The 17,682-nt window shown below is 55.7% G+C and overlaps 2 pseudogenes; both read left to right on the forward strand.

Annotated features, from left to right (window-relative positions):
- The first annotated feature begins 5,685 nt into the window (after positions 1-5,685).
- On the forward strand, positions 5,686-9,780 carry LOC134735535 (RNA-binding protein 25-like; annotated as a pseudogene).
- Positions 9,781-12,318: 2,538 nt separating this feature from the next.
- On the forward strand, positions 12,319-14,556 carry LOC134735459 (cell division cycle protein 27 homolog; annotated as a pseudogene).
- The last annotated feature ends 3,126 nt before the right edge of the window (positions 14,557-17,682 follow it).

Consider the following 17,682-nt stretch of genomic DNA (forward strand, 5'->3'; position numbering starts at 1 on the left):
GAGGGACCGGCGGCCACGCGCGCGCGGCGGGCGCGGCGGGGCGGCGGCGAGGCGGGGAGGGCGCTCCCCACCCGCCCCGCGGGGCGGCCCCGACGTCCGGGCGGCGAGCGAGAGGCGGACCGCGGGGCCCAGCCCGGGGACAGTCGCGCCGTGCGGCCGCAGCACCCGCGCACCGGCCCGGGTCGAGGCCCGGGGCCAGGCCGAAGCCCGGACCCGAGCCCCGCCCCCCGGCGGGCGCGGGGGCAGGGGTGGCACACGCGCCACACGACGGCCGAGGGAGGCGAGGAGGGCCGACCGAAGCCGACCGGCGCGCCCGCCCCCACGCCCGGGACGAGGGACCGCGACCGGGGCCGAGGCCCCGGCCCGGGCCCCACCCCCCGACCCGGGGAAAGGGCCAGCGGCCGGCAGAGGCGGAAGTCGACCCTCGCGCCACCCATCGCACGAACGCCTGGCCGGGAGGGACCACCGGGCCGCGCTCGGGCGCACGCGCGCGCCGAACGGGGCAACGCCACGCGGGGCAGGAGGAGGGGCTCTCCCCGGACGCCGACGCCCAGGACAGACGCCTCTCAGGGAAGGGCCGCGGCGGGCCCGGGAAGCGAGGCGCACCCGGGGCCGCGCCGACCCGAGGCGGAAGAGCGGGACGGGAGAAGACGAGAACGCCGGGGCGAGGCCGAGGCGACGGGGGAAGGCGCGAGAAACGCGGCCGGCGGGGAAGGGGACACCGCGGGAACCGCGTCGAGCGCAGCCGACCGCGGCCGGGGCACACGCACGGAGGCGGCACCCGGAGCGGAAGACCGGCCTCCGGCGATCCCCGCGGCTCCCCACACCGCCGCCGCAGTCGCGGCCAGCCCCCCGGAACGCCCTCCACCCCCCGCACGCGCCGACCCCCAAAAACCCTCCGGGCGCCCACCGGGCCCAAGCCGGGGCGCGCCACCGACCCGGTCCCGAAAGCGCGCGCGCGCGCCGGGGGGACGCGGACACCGGGCCAAACGGTGGCCGGCGGCGGCGCCCCACGAGGCGGTGCCGGGTTCGGGCCCAGACGGGGCCGCCACCGACGTAAAGCCGGTGCTGAGCCGCTCGGGGAGAGGGGATTCGGCAGGCGGCGGGCGGGGAAGGGGGCGCGCACGCGGAGGGGCGGGGGCCAGGGACCGCGAGGGCGAGAGCCCCCGGGAGCCCGCTGAGGGGCGGCTCGGGGGAGAAACCTCAGGCGCGGCCGGGCCACCAGGAAAACACCGCCACGGGATCCCACCGCCACAGACACGAGGGCGGTCCCGCGGCGCACCGCCTGGGACGCCGGCCGGCCCTCGGCACCCACCCACCGAGACCCGCCTCCTCACGAGACCCGGGGCCCCGGCCACCGGGCCCCCCACCCCGCGAAGCGACCACAGCCACACACCCGACACCAGGGCCGCATCGCCCGGGATTCTCGTCCATCCTCCGACCCGGTCCCGCTCCGGGAGACCGGCGCGCCCCCACCGCGGGACGCTTTCCCGGGGCCAGGCGGCCCGAACCCTTGCCACGCAAACGCGGGCGCCGGCACCGGTCGCGACTCGGCACGGGAGCGGGCGGAGAGCCGGCTCGACAGCGGAGAGGGGTCACGCGCCGGACGGAACGCCGCGCACACCCCACCGCTCGCGGCACAGCCTCCGAACCGCTAGGACGCCGGGCCCGGCCCGGCGGGATCCTCCCCCGACTCGGAAGGGGGAGGCGCGGGCCACAGTAGGCGACGAGCCACGCTCGGCCCCCACCACCGCGGTCGGGGGCCGGCGGAACCCTCGCTCTCCCCCCCCTCACCCCACCGAGGGGGGAAGCGGAGGAGGGTCCGCCGCGAGCGAGTCGCTACGGCAAGCGCTACCATCACGCACAGAGAGAGGCGGCGGGCCGGGGGATCCGGTACCCCAACGCACGCCTCTCGGATCGCTAGAGAAGGCTTTCTCACCGAGGGCGGGTCACTCTCCCCACCCGCCAGTCGCCCCTCGTCGGGCCCGCGGAGGCGCTCGGGGACGCCCGGGGATGGGAGGGAGGGGCCTGCGGTAGGAGGAAACGCACAGCCGCGTGCGGCAACCTCGAGCGTTCGCGGTCAGGGCGGGGGGGGGGGGGGAGAGACCCGGCTGGTGCGCATGCGCGCAACCCCCCGAGGCCCCGCCCCCCTTCCCACCTCCACCGGCCTCCTTCCTTCCGAGGCGAAGCGCCTCCGAAGTCAACCCACACACGGCCGGTCAGAGGCGGGACGGCAGCCCCTCGGCGGCCGGCCGGCGCACGCGTCACCGGCCCGAGAGCCCACCGCGATCGCTCACACGGGCCCCGCGCGCACCCGCCAGGGGGGAAGCACGGGGCACGTGCGCTCGCCGGACCACGCGGCGCCCTTCCCCGCGTGGGAGGGGCGCGTCTCACTCCACCGCCTCGACCCCCCGACACCGACGAGCTCCCTCAGGACCCACGCGCGGACGCCGCGGCGGCGACCGGAAGAGGGGGCGCCGGGGGCGGGAAAGACACACCACCGCTCGGCCTCGGGCACCTGAGGGACAACCCGGAGCGCTCCAGGAGCACCGCAAAGGCCCAGGCGGAGCCCACGCTCGCGCGACCCCCAAGAGGGCAGCACGACGGGCCGGCGGGACGGCACCCCACCGCCGCGGAGGGGGGCCGCCCGCGAGTCGACAACCACAGGAGGCGAGAGCGAGGGGTGCCCGCCGCGTCAGAGGACCCCGCCGACCCACGCCGCGTGGCGGAAGGTAGGGACGGGACAGCGAGGTCGGGCCGGGTTCCGCGCCCCTCGCCTTCCCCAGCGCACCACCCGCAGGCGGGGAGGAGAGACGAGGGGCCCCCGCGGGCGGAGCGAGAAGAACGGTCCCATTCGCCACGAATGTCCGCCCCTCGCCCGTCGCGGCTCGGACCCTGCCCGGGAGAGCATGACGCCACCACATCGATCACGAGGAGCCCCCCCCCCAAGGAGCGGGAGGCGGCCAGCCGGCCAGCCAGCGAGCCGATCAGCCCGGCCGTTCCCCGCTCTGGGGGGGGGGAGGGGCGGCGGACAACCCAGCGGAAACGAGGACGCCTGACACGCGCGGCACGGAGCCAACGGGGTGGGGTTGTCACGGCCGCCCCGGGTGCCCGCAGCGGGGAGCGCACGGGGGCAGGGTAGCCCTCGCCGCCTTCCCCGCCGCCCCCAGGCGGGGGGTCAGAGACCCGGACCCGGGCCGGCACCGGGGGGCGGGAGTCGGGGCGCTCGGATGCACGAGAGAGCAGCAGGCTCACGGGCCCCAGCAGGCGGCTCAAGCAGGAGCAGGGCCGGCTAGCCGGGTCACCGGTAGGCCAGAGCCCCGCACGCATCCAGAGGCCCAACCTCTCCAGCGACAGGTCGCCAGAGGACAGCGTGTCAGCAATAACCCGGTGGCCCAAAATGCCGACTCGCAGTGAGAGATATACCTGCCCCGGGGGCAGGAGGGCGAGTCACCGACACCGCCGCCGGCCCAGGGGACCCACGACACGGACATCTGTCCCCAAAAACGCCACCATCGCAGCCAGACACGGAGCACCCCGGACCCTCTGGTCTACCCCAGGACACACGCGGGAGCAGCCCCGGGCCAGGGACGCCCTCCCGGCCACCCGTGCCACACGCAGGGGCCGGCCCGCATCTCCGGAGCGAGACCCGGAAGCATTTTCGGCCGGCCCCTCGTACGACCGGGACACGCGGGGGACCGAAGGCCGGCCGGGCGTGACCTCTCGGGGCCGCACGCGCGCTCAGGGAGCGCTCCCCGACTCCTCACGGGGACTCGCCAGAAAAGATGACTTGGCAGAGGGACCGCTCCCCGGCACCCGAGGGACGGGGGCAGGACGGTCCCCGGCTCCCCCACGGGGACGCGGAAACAAATTCGACCGCCGCCTCAGACGGCCAGGACGCGCGCGGGCCCGGCAAATGGCGTCCCCAGGCTCCCGGGCCACGCGCGGCCGGTCCCCGCGGGTCGCGGCTCGGGCCTCGGGAGCCGCGGCGTGCTGGTCGACCGGCCCGGGCAGTCCCCACACCCGGCTCGGGCTCAGAAGCGCAGCGACAGCCTCTCCCCCACATAAACCTGCACGCCCGAGCTCTGAGTCACAGGCGACGCGCCACCGCTCTGGCGCCACCGGGCCAGCCCGGCTGACGACCGCGGGCTTTCCGGAGCTCTGCCTCGCTCACAGCAGGGACGGTCCCCTCCTTCGGCAGCTGCCACCGCAGCTCCGGAAGCCCAGAGGACGGTATAAAAGCGGCCGCCAGATGGAGCCCGACAACCGTCGCCAACGTCAGCGAGAGCGATCCGGTCGGCAGGGCGGCCCGTGGACCGCAAAACCGAAACCGTGAGTCGAGAAGCTCTTCCCGGGGCCGAAAACGCAGCCCCTCTCCCCCATCTCCACAGAAACCGTCCCCAAAGCGCGTCTCCGCATCGACCGCGACAGAGTCAGAAGACAACTCACGGCGTCTGGGTGTTTGGAGATGCATCTCGGAGGGAGGGAGGGAGGGAGAGAGACAGGACAAACGAGGACTCGGTCGCGGGTCGTTGAGGACACAGGGAGACGCAGAATGCGTAGGCTCTTCGAGAGCCCACACAAAGGCAGACAGAGGAAGAGAAAGAGGGAGGGAGGGAGGCAGGGAGGGAAGGAGGAAGGGAGGCAGGGAGGGAACGCAGAAAAGAGACAGACGGTGAAAGGAAAGGAGGGAGGGAAGGGAGCGGGGAGGGAGGAAGAAAATGGAGAACACAGAGACCATTTAAAAAACGGAGACGAAGAAACAAAACTTCTTAAACATTCCATTTTACAAAGAGAGATAGAAAGGAAAGAAACATGAAAAAAGAGAGAAAGAACGAGGAAAGACACGAAGGCAAGAAGGGAAACACAAACAGAGAGGAAGGACAAAAGAAGCAAAGACAGGGAAGGAAACACACAGAAAGCACGAAAGAAAAAAGAACAGAAAGAGGGAAAGGAAGGAAGAAGGAAGAAAAACGTAAGGAAGGAGAGAAAGGAAGAAAGGAAGGAAGAAAAGCATAAAGGAGAGAAAGAGAGCAGGAAAGAACACGGAGACAAACAGTCACAAACACGTTTATCTATTTATAAACGTGCATATATAACATTCTTTATACAGAAACAAATGTATGTGTTTCTATGTAACTGCTTATATATCGATATTTACTTATTTACGTAGAAGCACCCGTATCTGTGTAGAATAGGTATATGTATTTATCGTATACAAATATGTTGACTTACACATCCACGTAAGCATCTGTATATACATAGACCCATCAACACAAGCACTCACGTTTATATATAAAAGTATAAAAACGTCTACATCTGTAAACGTACGTACATACATAGAAATGGAAAAAAAGACCTACCCTACGAGAAGTCAATAGGCCGGCGCGGTGGCTCACGCCCGTCATCCCAGCATTTTGAGAGGCCGAGGTGGGCGCATCACCTGAGGTCGGGAGTTGGAGACCAGCCTGACCGACACGGTGAAACCCCGTCTCTGCTAAAAATACAAAACTTCAGCCAGGCGTGGGGGTGCATCCCTGTAACCCCAGCTACTCAGGAGGCTGAGGCAGGAAAATCGCCGGAACCCGGGAGGCGGATGGTGCGGTGAGACAAGATCACGCCATTGCACTCCAGCCGGTGAAACAAGAGTGAAACTGTCTCAAAAAGACGAAACAGAAGAAAGAAAAAGAAAGGAAGAAAGAAAGAGAGAAAGAAAAAAGAAACAGAGAGAAAGAGTGAAAGAAAGAAAGAAAGAGAAAGAAAGAAAGAGAAAGAGAGAAAGAGAGAAAGAAAGAAAGAAAGAAAGAAAGAAAGAAAGAAAGAAAGAAAGAGGCTAGGCACGGTGGCTCACGCCGGTAATCCCAGCACTTTGGGAGGCCAAGGCAGGCGGATCACCGGAGGTTGGGAGTCTGAGACCAGCCTGACCAACGTGAAGAAACACCGTCTCTACAAAGAATACAAAATTAGCCGGGCATGGTGGCACACGCCTGTAATCCCAGCTACTAGGGAGGCAGGAGAGTCGCTTGAACCTGCGAGGCAGAGGTTGCGGTGATCCGACATCTCTAGCCTGGGCAACAAGAGTGAAACTCTGTCTCAAAAAAAAAAAAGAAAGAAAAAGAAGATAGAAAGAAAGAAAAGGAAAGAAAGAAAGAAAGAAAGAAAGAAAGAAAGAGAAAGAAAGAGACCAGGCGCGGTGGCTCACAACTGTAATCCCAGCACTCTGGGAGGCCGAGGTGGGAGGATCACCTGAGGTCAGGAGTTTGAGTCCAGCCGCAACATGGAGAAACGCCGTCTCTACTAAAACTACAAAATTAGCCGGGCGTGGTGGCGCAGGCCTGTAATCCCAGCTACTCGGGGGGCTGAGGTAGGAGAATCGCTTGAACCTGGGAGGCGGAGGTTGCGGTGAGCCGAGATCGCGCCACTGCACTCCAGCCTGGGCAACGAGAGCGAAACTCCGTCTCCAAAAAAAAAAAAAAAAAAAAAGGAAAAAAATGAAACAAGAAAGAAAGAAGAAAGAAGAAAGAAGAAAGAAAGAAAGAGAAAGGAAAAAGAAACAGAAACAGTGAAAGAAAGAAAGAAAAAGAAAGGAAAGAGAGAGAGAGAAAGAAGAAAGAAAGAAAGAAAGAAAGAAAGAAAGAAAGAAAGAAAGGAAAGAAAGAAAGAAAGAAAGAAAGAAAGAAAGAAAGAAAGAAAGAGGCTAGGCACGGTGGCTCACGCCGGTAATCCCAGCACTTTGGGAGGCCAAGGCAGGCGGATCACCGGAGGTTGGGAGTCTGAGACCAGCCTGACCAACGTGAAGAAACACCGTCTCTACAAAGAATACAAAATTAGCCGGGCATGGTGGCACACGCCTGTAATCCCAGCTACTAGGGAGGCAGGAGAGTCGCTTGAACCTGCGAGGCAGAGGTTGCGGTGATCCGACATCTCTAGCCTGGGCAACAAGAGTGAAACTCCGTCTCCAAAAAAAAAAAAAAAAAAAGGAAAAAAATGAAACAAGAAAGAAAGAAGAAAGAAGAAAGAAAGAAAGAGAAAGGAAAAAGAAACAGAAACAGTGAAAGAAAGAAAGAAAAAGAAAGGAAAGAGAGAGAAAGAAAGAAGAAAGAAAGAAAGAAAGAAAGAAAGAAAGAAAGAAAGAAAGAAGAAAGAAAGAAAGAAAGAAAGAAAGAAAGAAAGAAAGAAAGAAAGAAAGAAAGAGGCTAGGCACGGTGGCTCACGCCGGTAATCCCAGCACTTTGGGAGGCCAAGGCAGGCGGATCACCGGAGGTTGGGAGTCTGAGACCAGCCTGACCAACGTGAAGAAACACCGTCTCTACAAAGAATACAAAATTAGCCGGGCATGGTGGCACACGCCTGTAATCCCAGCTACTAGGGAGGCAGGAGAGTCGCTTGAACCTGCGAGGCAGAGGTTGCGGTGATCCGACATCTCTAGCCTGGGCAACAAGAGTGAAACTCCGTCTCCAAAAAAAAAAAAAAAAAAACGAAAAAAATGAAACAAGAAAGAAAGAAGAAAGAGAAAGAAAGAAAGAAAGAAAGAAAGAAAGAAAGAAAGAAAGAAAGAAAGAGGCTAGGCACGGTGGCTCACGCCGGTAATCCCAGCACTTTGGGAGGCCAAGGCAGGCGGATCACCTGAGGTTGGGAGTTTGAGACCAGCCTGACCAACGTAAAGAAACACCATCTCTACAAAGAATACAAAATTAGCCGGGCATGGTGGCACATGCCTGTAATCCCAGCTACTAGGGAGGCAGGAGAGTCGCTTGAACCTGGGAGACAGAGGTTGCGGTGAGCCGAGATCTCTAGCCTGGGCAACAAGGGTGAAACTCTGTGTCAAAAAAAATAAAGAAAAAGAAGATGAAAGAAAGAAAGAAAGAAAGAAAGAAAGAAAGAAGAAAGAAAGAGAGAGAGAGAGAGAGAGAAAGAAAGAAAGAAAGAAAGAAAGAAAGAAAGAAAGAAAGAAAGGAAAGAAAGAAGGAAAGAAAGAGAGAGAGAGAGAGAAAGAAAGAAAGAAAGGAAAGAAAGAAGGAAAGAAAGAGAGAGAGAGAGAAAGAAAGAAAGAAAGAAAGAAAGGAAAGAAAGAAGAAAGAATGAAAGAAAGAAAGAAAGAAAGAAAGGAAGAAAGAAAGAAGGAAAGAAAGAAAGAAAGAAAGAAAGAAAGAAAGAAAGAGAAGGAAAGAGGCCAGGCACGGTGGCTCACACCTGTAATCCCCACACTTTGGGAGGCCGAGGTGCTAGGATCACCTGAGGTCAGGAGTTTGAGTCCAGCCGCAACATGGAGAAACCCCGTCTCTACTAAAACTACAAAATTAGCCGGGCGTGGTGGTGCAGGCCTGTAATCCCAGCTACTCGGGAGGCTGAGGTAGGAGAATCGCTTGAACCTGGGTTGCGGAGGTTGCGGTGAGCCGAGATGGCGCCATTGCACTCCAGCCTGGGCAACGAGAGTGAAACTCCGTCTCCAAAAAAAACTAAAGGAAAAAATGAAACAAGAAATAAAGAAAGAAGAAAGAAAGAACGAAAGAAAGAACGAAAGAAAGAAAGAAAGAAAGAAAGAAAGAAAGAAAGAAAGAAAGAAAGAAGAAAAGGCAAGGCAAATCTACCTGCTTTCACTACATCTGGGGAGAATCAGGAAAGTCACCACTAACAAGGCCTAAAGTGGGGCTGCCGTCTGTAAAACCCGAACAGAAGAGTCCACGCGGGTTAAAGACACGAAGAAAGACAAGGAAACAAAGGATCAAAGAGAAGAACCATCTGGCCCAGCCAGGGTCTGTCTCTGAGATTGTCTGGGCAACCAGGGAGTGGGACGGAGGGAGGGCGGTCCTCCGAGACTCCGTCTCAGAAATATAACTCATGATAATAAAAAAAGATTCAGTTACCAAAAAACTCACGCATCATTCGTAACGTGTTTGATGCCTCGAAAGGCGAGAGGCGTATGTGTATGTCACTGTGGGCTCGTTTTCTTTTTTTCCTCTTCTCCCGGAAACTCACTTTTTAATTATTTTGTTTCATTTCATTTTTCTTTTTATTGTTTTGAGACGGAGTCTCGCTCTGTCGGCCAGGCTGGGGTGCAGTGGCGCGATCTCGGCTCACTGCAACCTCCGCCTTCCAGGTTCAAGCGATTCTCCTGCCTCAGCTCGGCCTCCCGAGTAGCCGGGATTACAGACGTACAGCACCGCGCCCGGCTAATTTTGTGTATTTTGAGTAGAGACCGGGTTTCACCATACTGGCCCTGCTGGTCTGACCGCCTCGTGATCCACCGGCCTCGGCCTCCCGAAGTGCTGGGATGACAGGCTTGAGCCACGGCACAGGGCCTATTTATTTATTTTATTCTATTTTATTTTATTTTTATTTTCTTGATGGATTTTTATTTATGGGTTTATTTATTTTATTTTATTTTTCGGAGACGTAGTTTCGCTGTTGTTGCTCAGACCGGAGTGCAATGGCGCGATCTCGGCTCACCGCAACCTCCGCCTCCCGGGTTCAAGCAATTCTCCTGCCTCGGCCTTCCTAGCAGCTGGGATTACAGGCATGTGGCACCACGCCGGGCTAATTTTGTATTTTCAATTGAGACGGGATTTCTCCATGTTTTTCAGGCTTGTCTCCAACTCCCGACCTCAGGTGACGCGCCCAGCTCTGTCTCCCAAAGTGATGGGATTACAGGCATGAGCCGCCGTGCCCGGCCTATTGTATTGTATCGTATTGTATCGTATTGTATCGTATTGTATTGTATCGTATTGTATCGTATCGTATCGTATCGTACCGTACCGTACCGTACCGTACCGTACCGTACCGTACCGTACCGTACCGTACTGTATGGTGTTGACTTATTTTATTTATTTAGTTTTATGTTATTTTCTTTGTTTGTTTGTTTTGGCCTGACCAAACGTCCATCAGACCCAGTCGTCGAAGTGGCGCTTCCCTTGGCAACAAGGGAGGGAGGAAGTTGGAGATGAGGGTGGGGGCGGTGGAGAAGACACAGTTGCCCCAGGCTGTGCGCAGGCGGCCTGAGATTCCTTCCTCTGTGAGGCCTCCCTTTTCAGAGTAACAGTGGCCGCTAGGTGATGCCCGACGTCTACCAATGAGAGTGTCAGCCCGGAATGAATTGGGATCGCCTGGAGGGGGATGGGGGAGGGGGAAGGATGGAGGCCCCCACAGCACAGTGGGTCACCGCGCCCTCCCAGGCGATCCCCACAACTACTCGACCAGGGACTCTGGGGGGAGGCAGCCTGAGCCCCCACCCATCGGATCATCTGGAACTTCCGTGCAGAGACCAGAGACCGACTGGGAATTCTCTCCCTCAAGGTCCAAATCGAAAAGAATCACTGGCACAGACACCGGGACTGAGGCCATTTCTAAAAGACTGGTTTCTGCGTTTTTGGTATATCCGTGTATGTCTGTAACACAAAATTACTTATTTTAAACGATTTTTGTCCTCCTGACGTGTACGGTCCTGTGGTAGACAGACCAGGGGACTCCTCAGCTCAGAGTCCGTGAGGCCAGAAGGTGACGTCCTAAATTTCTATTTAGAATGAATTTAAGCACACCAGCCAAGCACTCTGCCGTGAAACTGTCGGCGGGAAGACAAGCGGGTGGGGGCGGGGGGGAGGTGGGGAAGCCGGGCGCGGTAGGTCCACGCCTGTCATCCCCGCAGTTTTGGGAGGCCAAGGGCAGGTGGATCCCTCGATCCAAGCCTTTGGCAACGTGGCGAAACCTCGTCCCTAAAAAAAAACACAAAAACTAACTGGTTTCATAACTTGGACTCCAAGTTAATAAATAGATAAATAGGCCGGGGGCGGTGGCTCACGCCTGTCATCCCAGCACTTTAGGAGGCCCAGACGGACGGATCACGGGGTCAGGAGATCGAGACCATCGTGGCTACCGCAGTGAAACCCCGTCTCTACTCAAAATACAAAAAGTTAGTCAGGCGCGGCGGCGGGCGCCTGTAGTCCCAGCTACTTGGGAGGCTGGGGCAGAAGGTCGTGAACCCGGGAGGCAGAGCTTGCAGTGAGCCGAGATCGCGCCGCTGCACTCCAGCCTGGGCAACAGAGCGAGAGTCTGTCTCGAAAAGAAACAAACAAACAAACAAATAAATAAATAAATAAATAAATAAATAAATGTCAGTAAATACATGGATTAAAATTGAAAACTAAAAAAAAAAAAAAAAAAAATGTAGCCGGCCGGGCGCGATGGCTCACGCCTGTCATCCCAGCAATTTGGGAGGCCGAGGCGGGCAGATCAACTGGGGTCGCCAGTTCGAGACCAGCCTGACCCACATGGAGAAATGCCGTCTCTACTAACAATACAAAATCAGCCGGGTGTGGTGGCCCATGCCTGTAATCCCAGCTACTCAGGAGGCTGAGGCAGGAGAGTCACTTGAACACGGGAGGTGGAGGTTGCGGCGAGCCGAGATGGTGCCATTGCACTCCGGCGTGGGCACCAAGAGTGAAACTCCTTCCCCCGCCCCCCAAAAAATTAAGTGCTGTGTTCTGTTATTTTTGCTTCCTACCCTGAGAAGAACATAATACAGCTGTTGTCTGCCTGCCTGCCTGCCTGCCTGCCTGCCTGTGACAGGGCCTCACTGTCTTTCGCCCAGACTGGAGTGCAGTGACACCATTCATTATGGCTCACTGGCTGCAGCCTCAACCTGCCCAGGGTTAGGCGATTCCTCAAGGGATCCTACGGCCTCGGCCTCCCAAAGTGCTGGGGTTGCAGGCGTGAGCCACCAGCACCCGGCCCGAGTTAATACGTCTTGTCTCACTACGTCTTAACCACACACCCATGAAGGACTCAAGTCAAGAGAGAGTCGGCAAGAGACTCTCAGCATTCTCTTCCGAAAGCACGTGTGTCCCGAGCTCCTGTGGTTTTAGGTGGCCACGCGTAGAGGAGAGATTTCCAATGTTTCCAGAGCGGTGCGAGCCACAGCCATTCGGGGCATCCGAGCCGGAGATGGGGTTTCTGACAGCGACTTGAGGGCCAGGAAGGGCCAGAATCTGCCAAGGCCCGTGTTCCAGGGTGGGGCCCGATGGAACCCAAGGTAGAGGGAGTCCGCCGTCCGCACAGAGAGAGCCCCAGCCCTAGGCCCCACTGTGCAGACCGAATCAGAAGGAAGAGAGTCCTTCGTCCTACATGCCACATCCCTCCACCGAACTTGGGAGCGGAAACATGGAAACCCCGTGTTTCCAAACGTGAGGTGACTCTCGGTTTACAATGGGTCACAAGGGGCCGGGCTCTCCGGAGTCCGCAGGATAAAGAAGTCATTTCTTGCTCGGCCTCCCCCATCCCCTGGTAACTGTCGCTGGTGACTTTAAATGAGCCGGGGCCGGCAGGCCCAGGAGCCGCTACGGGGGGAGGGGGCGGGGGGGTGTGCCTCAGGCACTGCAGAAAGGAAGTGGGCCTGAGCCCGGAGGATGACGGTGCTGCAGGAACCCGTCCGGGCAGCTATATGGCAAGCACTAAACCGCTATGCTTACCGAGATGCGGTTTTCCTCGCAGAACGCCTTTATGCAGAAGTACACTCAGAGGAAGCCTCGTTTTTACTGGAGACCTGTTCTTACCGCTCAGGAAAGGCCTACAAAGCATATAGACTCTTGAAAGGACACAGTTGTGCTACACCTCAATGCAAATACCTGCTTGCAAAATGTCGTCTTGATCTCAGCAAGCTTGCAGAAGGCGAACGAATCTTATCCGGTGGGGTGTTTAATAAACAGAAAAGCCATGATGATATCGTTACTCATATGTTATTGAGTTTGGTGATTCGGCTTGCTTTACTCTCTCATCGTTGGGACACGTATATCGCAAGACAGATCCGCTTGCCAAAGCATCGGAGTGTTACCCAAAGGGCCTTCGTTTCAAGCCTTTCTTCTGGTATCCCTTTGAATCATTCTGTGAAATAGGTGAAAAGCCGGATCCTGACCAAACGTTTAAATTCACATCTTTACAGAACTTTAGCAACGGTCTGCCCAACCGTTGCACCACACAAGTACCTCGTCATAGTTTATGTCACAGACAGCCTGAGACCCTTCTTACGGAAACACCCCAGGACACAATTGAATTAAACAGATTGAATTGAGAATCTTCCAATTCAAAGTACTCCTTGAATACAGATTCCCCAGTGTCTTCCATTGATTCAGCTGTCATTTCACCTGATACCGTCCCACTGGGAACAGGAACTTCCATATTATCTACGCAGGTTCAAAAGAAGCCAAAAGCTGGTCGAAGTTTATCAGGACGACCAGCAGCTGTTAGTCCATTAACTCCAAGTGTTGGGATTTTGCCATTAGAAACCCCAAGTCCGGGAGATGGATGGATCCTATTTACAAAACTACACTAGTATTAGACACCTCCTGTCACTGACGTGCCATCCACCGGAGCCCCTTCAAAAAAGCCTGTTGCCAGAATCGGCCGAACTGGAGCACAGTCTGTCTTCTCACAGAGTGGACATAGCCGAGAGGTAACTCCAATTCTTGCAAACACACAAAGTTCTGGTCCACAAACAAGGGCATCACCTCAGGTATCGAGCCCCACTGTGGCATCTCCCCTAAATGCACTGCCTCGAAGAAATCCATGACTCTTGACTAGTGACAGCTCCACAACCAAGGAGAATAGGAAAAAAGTTAAAAATGAAGTGTCCACCTGAAATCCCAAACAGAAAAACAAAAAGTAAAACTAACGAAGGAGGAGTAACTCGACCTCACATCGATGGCAGCCTGGAAATGACAAAATTGGACTCTTCCATCATTTCAGAAGGGAAAATATCCGCAATCACACCTCAGATTCAGGCTTTTAATCTACGAAAAGCAGCAGCCGAAGGCTTGATGAGCCTTCTTCGTGAAAGGGGGAAAGGTTATGTAGCTTTGTGTTCTCACCACTGCACACAAGCTGTCGATATTTGGAGCCATCCACCTTCTCCCCACCACGATGCCGGTAGGGTACTGTGCCACATCGGAAGGGCCTATTTTGAGCTTTCAGAGTCCACGCAAGCTGAAAGAATCTTCTCAGAGGTTAGAAGGATGGAGAATTACAGGGTCGAAGGCATGGAGCTCTGCTCCGCAACACTCTGGCATCCTCAAAAAGATGTTGCTCTTTGAGTTCTGTCAAAAGACTTGACAGACGTGGATAAAAATTCGCCAGCCAGAGGCCTGGCGTGCCGCAGGGAACTGTTTCCGCTTGCAACGGGGACACGATATGGCAATTAAATTCTTCCAGAGAGCTATCGAAGTGGATCCAAATCATGCTTAGGCCTCTACTGCATTAGGGCGGGAGTTTGTCTTCACTGTAGAATGGGACAAAGCATTAGCTTGTTTTCGAAATGCTATCAGAGTCCATCCTAGACATTGTAACGCATGGTAAGCGGCAATGAAGTGTAAAGACAAGCTCTTATCGACGGTGCCGGTGCTCGCTGATTTTTCTCGTTAGATAGCTCTTTATTGCCATGAATTTGGTTACAGATACCTAGGGATGGTACATACTGGTCAATAACGTCTAACTGAAATGCTCTCTTACGAAATGTATGTCTTTAACAAACTCTTAAATTAACTCCCGATAATGGAATACCAGATCCTTATACTCAACAGTTGCAGTCTTCTACCAAACTTTTGCAGATACTGTAGTTGTCTTTCGTTTGTGTGTGTGTTTCTTTAGTTTTGTGACTGGATGTGTTACTTTTTCTTTGAACACCGAAATGGTGATGGGGACAAAAAGTGCTTGGGAAATTGGAAAGGAACAGCATAATCCACTTATCGGATAATAGAAAAAAATATTGCAACGATTCACTGGTTGCTGCTTTTTGACAGTGTTCCAGTTGATGGAGTTACTATTAAGAAGTCAGTGTACCCTTTTATTTAGCAGTATCTCCGTTTTACTGTTTTGTACTTGCGTATCAGTAGACACATCGGAAATTACTGCCTAGGTCATATTGTTATCAACCGAATAAGATACGAAAACGTTTGGTCCTACTTCTGCCTCAACACCATACGTGCCGTTGACATTGGTTGTATTTTTCTGGACCGACTTCATAGTTTACACATCAGGTGGCCGGGCGCGGTGGCTCAAGCCTGTCATCCCAGCACTTCGGGAGGCCCAGGCGGGCGGATCACGAGGTCAGGAGATCGAGACCATCCTGGCTAACCCGGTGAAACCCCGTCTCTACTAAAAATACAGAAAATTAGCCGGGCGTGTTGGCGGGCGCCTGTAGTCCCAGCTACTCGGGAGGCTGAGGCAGGAGAATGGCGTGAACCCGGGAGGCGGAGCTTGCAGTGAGCCGAGATCGCGCCACTGCACTCCAGCCCGGGCGACAGAGCGAGACTCCGTCTCAAAAAAAAAAAAAAAAAAAAAAGAAAGAAAAGAAAAGAAATAGTTTACACATCAAGAGAAGGCCGGACGTGGTGGCTCACGCCTGCCGCCATCCCGGCACTTTCGGAGGCCGAGGCGGGCGGGTCACAAGGTCAAGAGATCGAGACCATCCTGGCCAACGTGGTGGAACCCTGTCCGTATTAAGAGTATAAAACTTAGGTGGCCGTGGTGGAGGGCGCCTGTAGTCCCAGCTACGCGGGAGGCTGAGGCAGGAGAATCGCTTGAACCCGGGAGGTGGAGGCGGCAGTGAGCCGAGATCACCCCATTGCACTCCAGCCTGGGCGACAGAGCGAGAGGCCGTCTGAAGGAAAAAAAAAAAAATTAAAAAAAAAAAAAAAAAAAAAAAAAAAAAAAACATAAATAAATACCAGGAGAAACTATAATTCTGAAGTCATAACTCTGTGGTAGTTTTTTTTTTGTCAGATACGGTTATCTTTGGGGTTAAGTATTACAGCAGTGGAGTTGTATCATTTGATTTGCTTCTAAATCTGAAGCATTCTATTACTAAAACATTTTTTGATTTGTGAATATGTGGTTTAACGGATTCTGTCTCATTTTGCTGTAGTAGTTACATGGCCTGAAAGGTGGCCAAAAACATAGTGCTAGCTATTGCTGACCAACGTAACAATCAACTTGCCGATACCGCCTTCTCTTCCGATAGCTATGTTCTCCGTCATATTTTAAGAACTCAGTTCTTCATGAGACTTGTGTTGTTTTTGATTTTTTTCCCAAGTCCGGGGGATCCTCGTGTTGTTTTCTGTCAATGCGTATTGTCTGTTCAGCTATTTTGCAGGAGTCGCATTCTTAAAAAACTTCACCCTATCAAAAATCGTCTTTAAAGGAGGAATATTCAGATCGGCAAGCTTTTCCTAGGAAGAGTGTAAATGCTGACGTATTTAGGTAGCTCTGAATTCTGAGCCACTATATTTTAACTACAAAATAGGTAGCCTTTCCTTCGTTTTCGCTTTCACTATCATCAGCACGGGGTTTAATACCTTTTCTTCATCTATAACACAACTACAATGATATACGAAGCCACTCAAATACAGCAGATACGTTGCGCTTTCAAAAAAAAAAAAAAAGAAAAAAGAAGTCTTTCTGTGGCACGGCATTAGCTGTGGCTCGAATCTAGAATCTCCAGTAAAAACCAATGAGACAGGGTGAAACCCCGTGCCTACTAAAAATAAAAAAATGAGCCGGGCCTGGTGGCGCTGAGGCAGGAGAATCACTTGAACCCAGGAGGCAGAGGGTGCAGTGAGCCGAGGTCACGCCACTGCACTCCAGCCTGGGCGACAGAGCAAGACTCCATCTCAGAAAGAAACAAACACGCAAAGCCAATGAAGGTGTTTAGCTCAACGTGTCGGGCTCAGGTCTCTTGACAGGATACATCCAGCACCGGGGCGGGGAACGTCGAGGGGTGGGGCGGAATCTATTTTGTGGCCTCAAGGGAGGGTTGGAGAGATAGTCCCGCAAACGGTGATGGCCTAAGGAAGCCCCTCCGCCCAAGAAGCAATATTCATTTCTAGCCTGTAGCCACCCAAGAGGGAGAATCGGGCTCTCTACAGACCCCACAACCCGCACCCCACCCCCCGCCCCGCCCCGCCCCGCCCCGCCCCGCCTCGTGAAATGGGCTCTCGCTCCGCCAGGCCCTATTCACGCCGTGTGGTTTTGTAACCTCCAGCGTGTGTGCGTGGGTTGCGGGGTGTGGTGGGGGTGGCTGTGGACAGAGGAGGGGATAAAGCGGCGGTGTCCCGCGGGTGCCCGGGACGTGGGACGTGGGTGGGGTGGCCAGAGCCTAGGGAACTCCTCGCCTGTCAGGACGTCTCCCCCACCCCCCACCCCGGTCCCCTCTCTGACCTACGCTCCACATCTTCGCAGTTCAGTGGGGACCTTGTGGGTGGAAGTCACCGTGCCTCTGGACTTTAGCCGACCAAGGCCGGGCTCCCAGGAGTCTCCCCAGAGTCGGGGCCTTGGGCAGGCTCACAGGGATGCTGACGGTGACGGTCGGTGACCGTGATGTACGTTGGAGGCCTCGGGCCAATGCAGAGGTATCCATTTGACCTCGGTGGGACAGGTCAGCTTTGCGGAGTCCCGTGCGTCCTTCCAGAGACTCATCCAGCGCTAGCAAGCACCGTCCCGAGGATCCCAGCTCCCAGCAGAGGCACTTTTGTTCACACAGAATCCTGGGCAGGAAAGTTCTCAGCAGGCTTAGGCCTCCAGCCAAAAACCCAAAACCACTTCTGGGATTTTTTTTTTCAAAGAGCCAGTGGTTCCACAGGGGGCCGTGGGTAGTTGTGGAAATGGAGAGAAGTGTCTGCAGATACATATTTGAGACAGAAC

This window comes from Symphalangus syndactylus, chromosome 21 (genome assembly GCF_028878055.3).
Source record: "Symphalangus syndactylus isolate Jambi chromosome 21, NHGRI_mSymSyn1-v2.1_pri, whole genome shotgun sequence".
Taxonomy (NCBI): domain Eukaryota; kingdom Metazoa; phylum Chordata; class Mammalia; order Primates; family Hylobatidae; genus Symphalangus; species Symphalangus syndactylus.